The sequence below is a fragment of the Dama dama genome, chromosome 1 (genome assembly GCF_033118175.1).
Source record: "Dama dama isolate Ldn47 chromosome 1, ASM3311817v1, whole genome shotgun sequence".
NCBI lineage: Eukaryota > Metazoa > Chordata > Mammalia > Artiodactyla > Cervidae > Dama > Dama dama.
The window spans coordinates 20,056,283-20,068,325 of NC_083681.1; positions in this window are offsets into that span (position 1 = coordinate 20,056,283).

Below are 12,043 nucleotides of genomic sequence, written 5' to 3' on the forward strand. Positions count from 1 at the left end.
CAATCTTTATTTCAGCTTGTGATTCATGAAGTCTGGGATTTTTCATGATGTACTCTACATATTTATTAAATGAGCAGGGTGGCTATATACAGCCTTGTTGTATTCCTTTCCAAAGTTTGAACCAATCCATTGTTCCATGTCTAGTTCTAACTGTTGCTTCTTGACCTGCACACAGATTTCTCAGGAGGCAGTAAGGTGGTCTGGTATTCTCATCCCTTTAAGAATTTCCCACAGTCTATTGTGATCCATATAGTCAAAGGCTTTCGTGTAGGCAAGGCAGTAGATGTATTTCTGGAATTCCCTTGCTTTCTCTATGATCCAATGAAAGTTGGCAATTTGGCCTGATTCCCCTGACTTTACTTTTCTGAAAATTAATTTTAAAATGAAGCAAAGAAGAATATTTTAATTGTAAAAGGTACAATCCACAAAGGAGGTAGACATCATAAAACATTAGACACCTAACAACAAAGAGTAAAATACAGAAAGCAAAATTCAGAAGAAATATCAGGGAAAAGAAAAAAATATATATAATCATAGTGAGACATACTAACATTTCTATGAAAATATTTTATCAAGTTCAGAAAAAATAAGAATAGTAACATCTTGAATGCTGTCATTAATAATTTAAATATAATAGGTTTATGTTTATATTAATCTTATATCCTACACAAATATATTTAAAATTTTGTACCTCATATGTACTCACTAGACTTTCAGAGTATTTCCAGCTTTTAGTTTAGAAAAACCGTCTAAAACATAAACATTGCTAAATCTCAAAAATTAGAATTCTTTTTCTGTGATTCAGTTATACATATACACATATATTATTTTTGAAATTATTTTCCATTATAGGTTATTATAAGATATTGACTATAGTTCCTTTTGCTATACATTAACCTTTGTTGCTTATTGCATATCCATTTTTTAAAATTAGAAATCTAGCATTCTACTTATAGTAAGTCAATCAAGTGGAATCAAAATGTCACAAATTTTTTAGTTAGGCAAAATTCATGTTTTCTAAAATATATTTATTATGCATATTATTTATGCATATTTATACAAAAGCTTTTCTACTATGCTTGATAAGGCTTGAGAAAGAACTTAAAAAAAAAAGAAAGAGGTGGAGAAATTGCAAAATATAAACAAAATGAATTAGGAGTAACAAATATGAAGTAGAAAAAGTAACACAAATTAAACAAAAGTAAAACATCCTCATACGGTACAGTTGTTTTTAAACATGGCTGCTCATTAGAAACATATCTGGAGCTCTGGTGAAAGAAAAGCAATACCTGGGCATTTGTATCTTTCAAAAAGTTCCAAGATAATTCTGATATGCATTTGGATTTTAAGAAGTGGTTACAGGTTTATGTATTAAATCATAGTTTTGGTAGTACAAAGTTCTTTTACTTTTCTGTTGACCAGTCATGATACAATAGTATTGAGTGAATAATAGTTACATAATCACAGTAGTGAAAGATATTTATCAGTTTTCACAATCAATAGCCAGACAAAAAATAAAAGATAATTACAATTGCAAGCCATAATGGGAACATGATTAACCTAACAATATAAAATAATTACACAAAATTTGGTGGGTCAAGCAGAGTGATGTGGTAGGTGGAAATGCATACACGTACAAGTTTTCATCTGCTCAGCCAGTCTATGTCTTTTGGTTGGTGTATTTAATTCATTTACATTTATGGTGATTATAGATATATGTGATCCTATTACCATTTTCCTAATTGTTTTGGGTTTACTTTCTATAGGTAGTTCTTTTCCTTCTCTTGTTTCCTGCCTAGAGAAGTTCCTTTGGCCATTTGTTGTAAAGCTGGTTTGGTGGTGCTAAATTCTCTGAACTTTTGCTTGTCTGGATAGCTTTTGATTTCCCCATCAAATCTGAAGGACAGTCTTGCTGGGTAGAGTATTCTTTGTTGTAGGTTCTTCCCTTTCATCATTTTAAATATATCATGCCATTCTATTCTGGCTTGTAGAGTTTCTGTTGAGAAATCAGCTGACAGTCTGATTTGGGAGTTCCCTTGTACGTTATTTGACATTTTCCCCTTGTTGCTTTTAATATTTTAACTCTGTCTTTAACTTTTGTAAGTTTGATTGCTAGCCTTGGTGTGTTCCTCCTTGGATTTATCCTTCCTGGGACTCTCTGTGCTTCCTGGACTTGGTTGACTATTTCCTTTCCCATGTTAGGGAAGTTTTCAGCTGTATCTCTTCAAATATCTTCCCGAGTCCTTTCTCTCTCTTTTCTCCTCTTGGGGCCCCTATAATGTGAATGCTGGTGCATTTAGTGTTGTCCCAGAGGTCTCTTAGGCTGTCTTCATTTCTTTTCATTCCTTTTTCTCTATCCTGTTCTGCAGCAGTGATTTCCACCATTCTGTCCTCCAGGTTATTTATCCATTCTTCTGCCTCAGTTATTCTGCTATGGATACTTCTAGTGTATTATTCATCTCTGTTTGTTTGTTCTTTAGTTCTTCTAGGTCTTTGGTAAGCATTTCTAGCATTTTCTCAATCTTTGCCTCTAATCGTTTCCCAGGATCCTGAATCATCTTCACTATCTTTATTTTGAATTCTTTTTCTGGAATGTTTCCTATCTCTACTTCATTTAGTTTTTTTTAGGGGGGGGCATTTATTTTGTCCCTTCATCTGGGACATAGTTTTTGCTTTTTCATGCTGATTAACTTTCTGTAATGTGGTTTTCATTTTAGCTCCTGTGGGACTGTGGTTCTTCTTGCTTATTTTGTCTTCTCTCTCATGGAGGAGGCTAAGAGGCTTGTGGAAGCGTCCTGATGGAAGAGACTAGTGGTGGGAAAAACTGGATCTTTCTCTGGTGGGCAGGGACTTACCTCAGTTCAGTTCAGTTCAGTTCAGTCACTCAGTCATGTCCGACTCTTTGTGACCCCATGAATCAGCACGCCAGGCATCTCTGTCCATCACCAACTCTGAGTTTACTCAAACCTCTGTCCATCGAGTCAGTGATGCCATCCAGCCATCTCATCCTCTGTCGTCCTCTTCTCCTCCTGCCCCCAATCCTTCCCAGCATCAGGGTCTTTTCCAATGAGTCAACTCTTTGCATGAGTTGGCCAAGGTATTGGAGTTTCAGCTTCAGCATCAGTCCTTCCAATGAACACTCAGGACTGATCTCTTTTAGGATGGACTGGTTGGATCTCCTCGCAGTCCAAGGGACTCTCAAGAGTCTTCTCCAACACCATAGTTCAAAAGTATCAATTTTTTGGTGCTCAGCTTTCTTCACAGTCGAACTCTCACATCCATACATGACCACTGGAAAAACCATAGGCTTGACTAGATGGACCTTTGTTGGCAAAGTAATGTCTCCGCTTTTTAATATGCTATCTAGGTCAGTTATAACTTTCCTTCCAAGGAGAAAGTGTCTTTTAATTTTGTGGCTGCAATCACCATCTGCAGTGATTTTGGAGCCCAAAAAATAAAGTCTGACACCGTTTCCACTGTCTCCCCATCTATTTCCTATGAAGAGATGGGACCAGATACCATGATCTTAGTTTTCTGAATGTTGAGCTTTAAGCCAACTTTTTCACTCTCTTCTTTCACTTTTATCAAGAGGCTTTTTAGTTCCTCTTCACTTTCTGCCATAAGGGTGGTGTCATCTGCATATCTGAAGTTACTGATATTTCTCCCGGCAATCTTGATTCCAGCTTGTGCTTCTTCCAGCCCAGCGTTTCTCATGATGTACTCTGCATATAAGTTAAATAAGCACGGTGACAATATTCAGCCTAGATGTACTCCTTTTTGTATTTGGAATCTGCCGGGACTTACAGTAAAGCTTTAATCCAATTATCTGCTGATGGGTGGGGTTGAGTTCCCTTCTTGGTAGATTTTTGGCCTTGGGCCTATGGGCTCAATTGTAGAGTTAATGGTGACCTCCAAGAGGGCCCAGACCCAGTGGGACCTTCCCAGACTGCTGCTGCCAGTTCCCCTCTTCCTGTGGTGAGCCCTTGTTGACCCAGGCTTCCACAGGAGATTCTCCAACCCTAACAGGTACTTTGGGATCAGTCTCCTGTGGGGTTACTGATCCTTTTCTCTAAGTCTTGGGGCACACAATTTTTTTTTGTGCCCTCCAAGCCTGGAGTCTCTGTTTCCCCCAGTCCTGTGGAAGTCCTGTGATCAATCCCCAGATTCCCTGGGGATTCCCAGTGCCTTTGTCAGATCCCCAGGCTGGGAAGCCTAATGTGGGGTTCAGAACCTTCACAACAGTGGAGAACTTCTTTGGTATTATTTTTCTACAGTTTGTGGGTCACCCACCTGGTGGGAATGGGATTTCATTTTATTGTGATTGTGCTCCTCCTACCATCTTGCTAAGACTTCTTTGTCTTTGGACATGGGTATCTTTTTTGGTAGGTTCCAGTGTCCTCCTGGAACAATGGTTGCTTAAGAGCTTATTGTGATTTTGGTGCTCTCACAGGAGGAAATGAGCACACATTCTCTACTCCTCAAGCTTGAACCAGAACACTTCCTCTGCCTTTTCTAATTCTGGAAGTTCTCGGTTCATGTACTGCTTGAAGGATTTTGACCACAGTCTTACTAGCATGTGAAATGAGTGCAATTCTATGCTAGTTTGAACATTCTTTGGCATTGCCCCTCTTTTGGATTGGAATGGAAACTGATCTTTTCTAGTCCTGTGACTGTTGCTGAGTTTTCCAAATTTGCTGACATATTGAGTGTGGCACTTTAACAGCATCATCTTTTAGGATTTGAAATAGCTCAGCTGGAATTCAATCACCTTTGCTATGTTTGTAGCAATGTTTCTTAAGGCCCACTTGACTTCACACTCCAAGATTTCTGGCTCTAGGTGAATGACCACACCATCCTGGTTATCTGGTTCATTAAGACATTTTTTTGTATAGTCTTCTATGTATTCTTGTCACCTCTTCTTAATCTCATTTGCTTCAGTTAGATCCTTTTCATTTCTGTCTTTTATTGTGCCCATCCTTGCATGAAATATTCCCTTGATGTATCCAATTTTCTTGAAAGGATCTCTAGTTTTCCCCATTTTATTGTTTTCCTCTACTTCTTTGCATTGGTATTAATGTTCTTATTAAAGAGACCCCAGGGAGCTTCTTTGCCTCCTTCTTCTATGTGAGGACACAGCACGAAGATGACCATCTGTGAACCAGGAAGCAGGTTCTTGTCAAAGACCAGAACTACTCGTGCCTTATTTTTGTACTTCCTAGCTTCCAGAATTGTAAGAAATTAGATTCTGTTGCTTATAAGCCAGCCAGTCTCTAATGTTGTACTGTAGCAGCCTGAATGGACTGAAGCAACAATAATCAAAATACATAAACAAATGTGACATATTTATGTATGTGCTTCTTTATTCATCAAATAATGAAACCTAGTGATTTGTCCAGTTAACTACCATAATCAGTTAACAGTCATAATGAACAAAAACATCATTTCAAATGATCTGTAGTACTGTAATATGATATGAAATATCTATGATTTCTATTAGAGGCAAAGATAGTTATTGCTCAAACTACTGTGGTTTGTTCCTTACATTTTATAATGAAAGGAAATCTCATAAATAGAGATTTATGAAAATAAACACATAATTTTTATCCCTATCCAAGCCCATGAGCAAGAAAGTGTTAGCCACTCAGTCGTGTCTGATTCTTTGTGATTCCTTAGATTGTAGTCTGCTAGGTTCCTCTGCCCATGGAATTCTATAGGCAAGAATACTAGAGTGGGTCATCATTCCCTTCTCCAGGGGGTCTTCCTGACCCAGAGATTAAACCCAGGTCTCTTTAATTGTAGGTGAATTCTTTACAATCTGAACCATCAGGGAAGACTCAATATTATAAAAAAAAAAAACTAATATCACAGCATCCAGTTCCATCACCTCAAGGCAAACAGATGGGGAAAAAGTGGAAGCAGTGACAGATTTCATTTTCTTGGCCTCCAAAGTTACTGTGGACAGTGACTGCAGCCATGAAATTAAAAGACGCTTGTTCCTTGGGAGAAAAGTTATGACAAACTTAAGTTAAGACAGCATGTTAAAAAGCAGAATCACTTTGCTGACAAATGTCCATATACTCAAAGCTTTGGTTTTACCAGTAGTCAATTGCAAATGTGAGAGTCGGACCATAAATAAGGCTGAGTGCTGAAGAATTGATGCTTTTGAACTGTGGGGCTGGAAAAACTCTTGAGAGTCCCTCGGACAGCAAGGGGATCAAACCAGTCAATTCTAAAGGCAATCAACCTTGAATATTCATTGGAAGGACTGATGCTGAAGTTGAAGGTCTGATACTTTGGCCACCTGATGCAAAGAGTTGACTCATTGGAAAAGACCCTGATGCTGGGAAAGATTGAGGGTGGGAGGAGAAAGGCACAACAGAAGATGGAATGGTTGGATGACATCACTGACTCAATGGACATGAGTTTGAGCAAAGTCCAGGAGACAGTGAAAGATGGGGAAGCCTGGTGTGCTGTAGTACATGAGGTCACAAAAATGACTTAGTGATTGAACAATGACAACAAGTCCATAAATGTTTTGACTTCTGTCATGAATGCTTGGAGAACCCACAGACCCAGGTTTAGAACCCCTGGAAAGGGCTGACTTCTTGTTTCCTTCTGGCTAGTCTCAGAAATCTAGGCTTCTGATTTTGGCACTTTCTTCCTAATTACTCCTGGGTTCTGCCTTACAGGTCATGACTGGCCAAAATATAGTTTAAACCTCATTTCCCCCCTCCCCCCAACACATAAAGATTCTCTTACTTTCTTAGAGATAAACAATATGTTCAAATTTTACTCTTTTTACTTCTGTAGGAGCCATTTGTATTATATTAGAAAAACTTTTTATTATAAAGATGTGGTATCATTGGCCACACAGCGAAGAGTAGAATTATAGGTTTCTCATCTTTTATAAGATCTTAGAAGACAGAAATCTTTTTCTTTATGTTGTTGTTGAACCCACAACAATGGAGAAAATGTTTACATGTAATGGATAATACATGTAAATATTTGTTGAATGGGTAAATAAATAAATGCATGACTATGGGACTTAAAGATCACCTCTGACTTCTCATTTCCCAGGGCTAACTCTATGAACTATTCAAAGAATTTTATAGTTTCAACGTTTGAAGATGCAATTCTCCTGTGAATGCAGTGTAACCTATGTTCACAGTGAATTTTGTATCTACAGTTCTCTATATATAGAGATAATGAGTGAAGCATATACCAGGGACGGCTATATATAGATTTATCTAGCTCCAGAGAGCAAGGGATATTAGAACAGAGCTCTTACACAACTTAAAAAAGATTATACCACTTTCTACATTTTTAATTGCTCTAATAAAATTATTTTTAAGGAGAAACATTTTACAAGATTGTCTCAACTTTAAGTACCACTCTTCCATCTGAAGATACATTAGTTTTCATTTTTGTTTAATATCTTAACCTCAAGGGCAAAATCTGCCAGACTCTCACTACTGCTGCTTCCTTCTAAGCTGCTGCCAAATGGAAGATAACTGACTATAAATCAAACTTTGGGACAACTTTAGTAGAAACCTAAGTTTCCCCAACTGTCATTATTTCAAGCTACTATAAAGAACAAGCAAAAACACCCAGATGTGTTAGTGACATTTTCTGTTACGAAAGATTGAAATTGAGTTCTTGCTCTGCTTGGCTCCCACTGTAATTAGTCTCTGCTTTATAAAGCATCATTGCTCCATTGCTCCTCTGCTATTTGTTAGTAGCAAATTATGTATTACTTTTAGCATTTCATTCACCTTTTATCTACTAAAATGGGGTACTGAATAAGAAAAGGACATTTTGTTCAGAACGTTCAGTGTTCTAGAATGCCGTGTCTATAGAAAGATGAAAAATGGAAGTGCAAATGGAGAAACCACAATAGAGCTGTTTCAGATTTTTTACGTTCAAGCATAACACACTTGGATACGCACATACACATCTATTTCAGAGTGCACAACAATGGATAGCTCACACATCCCTTCAGCTAAAATGTCAGAAAAGAACCTTTTCTTTACTGTTTATTGCCAAACACATAGTTCTTCCACCTTGTGGGAGTTACTCAGGGAATATTCAGGGTAAAATAAGAAGATAAAGCAGGTTAGCTGGCAACATTTCCCTGGATTGAATTTGGAGAGGTGCATAATTGATCTTTGGTAAATGATTAATGGTTGAAAAGGGGCAGGGTTAGTGGGTATATATTGTATGATGAATTGTGTCCCTTTAAAATATGTTGAAGTTCTTAGAGGGTACCTGTGAATTTGACTTTATTTATAAATAGTCTTAAAGATGTAATGAGATCTTTAAGTAAGGTGAGGTCATGATGAATTAACAAAGACCCTAACTCAATGACTGGTATCCTTACAAGAAGAGTGAAATTTAGACACAGAGACATGAGGGAGAGAACCATGTGAAGATGGAGGCAGAGACTAGAATGATGCATCCATAAGCTAAGCAGCACCAAGGATTGCCAGCAACTACCAGATGCTGGGAGACAGGAACAGATTCTCCTTCAGAACCTCTAAAAATGGAACCAGCTATGCTGACACCTTGATTTCTGACTTCCAGACTCCAGAACTCTGAGAATAAATGTCTGTTGTTTTAAGTCACTCAGTTTAGTCACTCAGTACTTTGTTAGGGCAGCCCTAGGAAACTAATTCAGTATTAGTATTAGTATTAGTAAAGTGCTTTCTGGAGTTCAATGAGTGAAAAAAATTGTTATTTATTAGTATAAATTAGCATGCACATTGAACAGTGAAATAAGTTAGATCTTGATTCTTTCCAAATTCTGGAAAGTTTCTACCTTTTAAAAATTATGATATAATTGACCTATAACATTGTATTAATTTCAGGTGTGTAATATAGTGATTCAATATGTGTACATATAGTAAAATGTTTACCACCGAACCTACTTAGCATCCATCACCATGTGTAATTATATATTTTTCCTCTTGAAGAGAACTTTTAAAATCTACTCTCTAAGCAACTTTCAAATACATAATATAATATTATTAATATAGTCACCTTGCATTACATTCCCATGCCTTATTTGTTTTATAATTTGAAGTCTATACCTTTTGACCACCTTTGCTCATTCACTCATTTTGCCCACCACCCATCCCCGACCTCTTTAGATTACACGTATGAGTGAGTGAGATCATACAGTATTTGTCTTTCTCTGTCTGACTTATTTCACTTAACATAATGCCCTCAAGTTCCATCCATGTTGTTGCAAATGGCAAGATTTCAAGTCACAAATGACAGAACTTCAATGATTCTTTGTTTTATTTACTTTTTTTGCTTATCCTAAAACCCAGAAGGCCAGTTACTATATACCTCAAGGCCCACAGGACTTTTTGGGTTGCAGCTACATTTACTTTCTTTGTCTTTTTATTTTTATTATTATTAAAAATTAACCCTTAAAAATAAACAGTGGGCACTTTTATTCTTATTTTGATAAATTGAAAACTACCCCTGCCCCCACTCCTGCTTCTTTCTGGTGCCTCTCCCCTTGTGAACAGTAAGAAATAGAAAAAGAAAAGCTTGCAGAGTTTCAAATGTTGTTAAGTAAAATAATGGGTACATGCTGTGAGTTTCTGAGTAGAGGTCTTTTGGGTAATCCAGAGCTGGCCTGTGTGCTAATGCCTCCTTTCTTCTTCCTTTGGGCTGTTCCCAGTCCAAGTCCTGCAATAACTCCCCCTCTCTGACAGGACATTCTGGGTGCCTCTTTCAAGCACCACATTTTACTGCAATGGTCTTATAGCTTATTTTCTCTCTCTGTTCCTGGTTTCTCTCTCCCACTAGACTCTAAGGGCCTGGGGCAGGGTGCTGTTTGCACTCCATCTTTCTATTCTTTGTTTTCAGCATCCAGTCTGGCAAAGAGCAGGCTTTCAGCCTTGGAAGAGAAAGTCTCTGCCCTCAAGGGTCCCAGAGTGCAATCTGGAACCTCTTTTGCATAGCAACATTGACAAATGGCAACAGCTTTCTATTTGAGCCTACATTTGCTAGTGCTGCTTTCAACAAAATGTGTCCCCTTGTTATATTGGCACATACTCCCCCATAAAAAGAAAACAAAGTCATCTACACAAAGCAGAGTTTATCCTGAGATAAGCCCTGAGCCCAGGGAGGGAGGTGCAAGAGAGAAGAGGCAAAATATTTACAGGTACATTGAGGATACAGGAGGGATGCTGAAATTTCTGGTTATTTATGTTCTTCTATGCAAGCCTCTCTCTGGCAGTGACTTTGGTTAACTATGGATGCCCTGGCTTTAAATTAGTGATGGTGCTGCTATTGACTTTTGGGAGGAAATCTAAGCTACTCCATATTTTATCTGATCTGTCAGGTGTTGCCAGCAGCTGCGAATTAATGCAGCCCCCCCCCCCCCCAATTCTGCCATACTCATTGGCCAGGATTTACTGGCTGTGACTGCTCTGTGTTAACGCACTTCTTGGAGTGGGAATGTCCTAGTGATTATTTATTTTCAGGAGGTGGCCTTCTCACAGGAGCCCATCCATCCCCATGTTGAGGCAGCCTTGTTCACCAGCTGCTGTGGCTGCCACAGGCATCCTGCCAGCTGGGCACTGCAGGCTGAGTGGGGCTTTTTCTGCTTCCTCTAATTCTCCTTCTCCTTTCCTGCCATGTGTATTTCCACAATAAATCACCCAGGAAAGATTTTCAATGCCTTTTGACAGGCTGAAGCTATGTGATTTGGCTTGATCTCGTTAAGAGCCCCATAACTAAATCCCTCTAAAGCACAGAAGACAAGAAAAGCTTGCAAAGTGTGATGACTTGTCTTTCTAGCTGAGGGAAAGACACGAAAGACATTAGCTGACACAACTGACTTTCTGCCCTTGACCTAAAGGAGAGGGGTGTGTTTATTGCATGTTTTCATTTGCAAAGTCCCTGTGTAAGTGAACTGAAATATAAATCAGTGAAGGCATTTCTGTAAGGGATAAGCAACCAGGGTGGTAAATGACATTTTACTCACTAGGATGGATATCCAATATTCTGTCCTTGAAGCTGAAACTCGAATACTTTGGCCACCTGATACGAAGAACTGACTTATTGGAAAAGACCCTGATGCTGGGAAAGATTGATGGCAGGAGAAGAAGGGCATGACAGAGGATAAGATGGTTGGATGGCATCACCGACTCTATGGACATGAGTTTGAGCAAACTCCGGGAGTTGGTGATGGACAGGGAAGCTGGTTTGCTGCGGTCTGTGGGGTCTCAAAGACTTGGACACAACTGAGTGACTGAACTGAATTTGCCATACATTGACATGAATCAGCCATGGGTATGTATGTGTTCCCCAATCCTGAAGCCTCCTCCCACCTCCCTCTCCACCCCATCCCTCTGGGTTTTCCCAGAACACCGACTTTGGGTACCCTGCTTCATGCATTGAGCTTGCACTGGTCATCTATTTTACATATGGTAATATACATGTTTCAATGCTGTTCTCTCAAATCATCCCACCCTCGCCTTCTCCCACATAGTCCAAAAGTTTGTTCTTTACATCTGTGTCTCTTTTGATGCCTTGCATACAAGATCATCATTACCGTCTTTCTAAATTCCATATATATATGTGCTAATATACTGTATTGGTGTTTCTCTTTCTGACTTACTTAACTCTGTATAACAGGCTCCAGTTTTGTCCACCTCAAACTAGAACTGACTCAGTGCACTCCTTTTTATAGCTGAGTAATATTCCATCCTGTATATGTACCACAACTTCCTTATCCATTAGTCTGCCAATGGACATTTCTAGGTTGATTCCATGTCTTAGCTATTGGAAACAGTGCTGCAATGAACATTGGGTTAAATGTGTCTCTTTCAATTCTGATTTCCTCAGAGTGTGTACCCAGCAATGTGATCACTGGGTCCTATGGCAGTCCTATTCCTAGTTTTTAAGGAATCTCCACACTGTTCTCCATAGTGGCTGTACCAGTTTGCATTCCCACCAACAGTGTAAAAGGATTCCTTTTTCTCCACACCCTCTCTGGCATTTATTTTTTTGTAAACTTTTTGATAAC